General features: G+C 34.9%; 1 protein-coding gene across 1 annotated transcript in view; it reads right to left on the bottom strand.

Annotated features, from left to right (window-relative positions):
• BAZ2B (bromodomain adjacent to zinc finger domain, 2B) overlaps positions 1-2,654 on the bottom strand; it is a 423,086-nt gene that overhangs the window by 379,281 nt on the left and 41,151 nt on the right. The window lies entirely within an intron of this gene.

Below are 2,654 nucleotides of genomic sequence, written 5' to 3'. Positions count from 1 at the left end.
TGTTCCACGGGCCTTTCATTTTGTCAATAACAAATAGTTATGATTATAACTTGAAGTCTTGAAATCTGGATAGGTTCTCCAATTTTATCATTTTAAAAGTAGGATTGTCTATCATTGCTTGTTTGCTTTTGTGCATTTTCACATTGATTTTACCATCAGCTTTTCATATTCTCTCAAAATGGTCTACTAAAATTTTAATTGAAATTATATTAGTTTTATTAATCAATTTCATTAGAAGCAACATGTCAACAATCTTGAGTGCTATAATTCATGAACATGGTATATCTATTAAATTCAGTCATTTAAAAATTCTCTCATCAGTGTTTTATAGTATTCTGGGTAGACACTGTAGATGTATTTTGTTATATTTATTCCTATTATTCTTTCGATAAAGTTTTAAAAAAATACCAATTGTTTGCTACTAGTATATAAAATATTCAACTCACTTTATATTAACCTTATATTCTTTAACATTGTTAATTCATTCATTTGTTCTAGTAGTTGCTTTTGCAGAGGGACTGTTTACTTTGTCCTTTAGGATCTTTATACACATTATTGCTGTTATTCTTTTGCCCTAATGCAATGTCTACAGCATTTGTTACAATGTTAAATATAAATGGTGAAAGAGGTCATTAGGTCATTCTTTCCATGTTTATTTTTTTATTTTATTTTATTTTTTTTTGGAGACAGAGTCTCTGTCGCCCAGGCTGGAGTGCAGTGGCGCGATATAGGCGCACTGCAAGCTCCGCCTCCCGGGTTCACGCCATTCTCCTGCCTCAGCCTTCCGAGCTGGGACGACAGGCGCCCGCCACCGCGCCTGGCTAAAATTTTGTATTTTTAGTAGAGAGGGTTTCACCATGGTCTTGATCTCCTGACTTCGTGATCTGCCTGCCTCAGGCCTCCCAAACTGCTAGGATTACAGGCGTGAGCCACCGCGCCCGGCCCATTCTTTCCATGTTTCTAATCCTTGGGGTAATATATTCCATCTTTCACTGCTATGTATGATGTTAATTGGGGGTTTTCCAGTATATACCCCTTTTCAGGTTAAGAAGTTCGCTATTATTCCAAGTTTACTGAGTTTATATAATGAATGCATGTTTAATTTTGTCTATTGCTTTCTCTTTTATCTCAATCATTTAGGTAGGTACATGTTTATTTTGTTTTTCTTTTCAAATAATCAGATACTGGTTTTGTCAGTTTTCTCTCATCTGTTTTTTGGGTGATGGATTTCTGTTCTTATCTTTATTCCTTCTTCCTTCTACTTAGTTTAGGTTCAATTTGCTTTTCCTAGTCTAGCTTCTTAAAATCTCAGGTCATTAATTTTAGAGCTTTGTTTTCTAATTTAAGAAATTGAAATGGGGTCACGCCTGTAATCCCAGCATTTAGGGAGGCCGAGGCAGGCTGATCACTTGAGGTCAGGAATTTGAGACCAGCCTGGACAACACGGCGAAACCCCATCTCTACTAAAAATGCAAAAATTAGCTGGGCATGGTGGTGCATGCCTGTGATTCAGGCTACTCGGGAGGCTGAGGCAGGAGAATTGCTTGAACCTGGGAGGTGGAGGTTGCAATGAGCTGAGATCATGCCACTTCATTCCAATCTGGGCAACAGAGCAAGAGACTCCGTCTCAAATTAAAAAAAGAAAAAAAAAAAAAAGAAAGAAATTGAAGCTATGTCACCCTTTAAGCACTGCTTTATCTACATTCCTCAAATTTTGATCTGTTGTATTCTCATTATCACTCCCTTCAAAGTATTTTCTAATTTCCTTTTTGCTTTCTTCTTTGTCCTATTTTTTTATTTGGTGGGGGTGTTAAGTTTCAAAATATTTGGTATTTTCCTATCTTGTCATTGATTTTTAATTCTGTTGTGGTAAGAGAACAAACTGCATAATTTTATTCCTTTTAAATTTGTTGTTTTGTTTTATTGTCTATCATATGGTCTCTCTTTAAGAATATACCATGTGAACCCCCAAAAAATATGTATTTAGCAGTTATTTAGGTATAGTATTCCAAATGTATCCATTAGATCAAATCGGTTCAAATCTTCTATGTCTTTACAGATTTTTTTTTTAGTTGTTCTATCAGTTACTGAGAAGGAGGTGTTAAAATCTTCTACCATGATCTCAATTTCTGCTTCATGTATGTTTAAGTTGCTGTTACACAGGCATTTGTGATTATGTTTTCTCAAATTGTGCCTTTTATCATGATGAAATATCACTCTTTACCTCCGATAATACTCTCAATCTTAAAAGCGATTTCATCTGATGTTAATATAGGTGCTTCCTCTTTTTATGCTGTTTACCTGGTATAGTTTTGTCTATTCATTTACTTCCAACATATTTGTATTTTTAGGCCTAAGATAAATCTTTTGTAGGAAGTATAGTTAGTTCTTTCATTTATATCTGCTCTAACAATCTACCTTTACAGTTTAGTATTTAGATGTTTAATATTTAATGTGATTATTGTTATCACTGAATTTCATTTAATAATTTTATTACTTGGCTCTATTATCTCTATGTGTTGTTGCAGTAGTTCCTGTTGTTCTTTCTTTCCTCTTTTTTTTTTTTTTTTGAGATTGAGTCTTGCTCTGTCACCCAGGCTGGCGTGCAGTGGTGTGACCTCGGCTCACTGCAACCTCTGCCTCCCGGGTTCAAG

This window comes from Mandrillus leucophaeus, unplaced genomic scaffold (genome assembly GCF_000951045.1).
Source record: "Mandrillus leucophaeus isolate KB7577 unplaced genomic scaffold, Mleu.le_1.0 Scaffold110, whole genome shotgun sequence".
NCBI classification, from domain to species: Eukaryota; Metazoa; Chordata; class Mammalia; order Primates; family Cercopithecidae; genus Mandrillus; species Mandrillus leucophaeus.
Note: the sequence above shows the minus strand (reverse complement) of the source record. Positions and strands in the feature narration are given on the sequence as shown.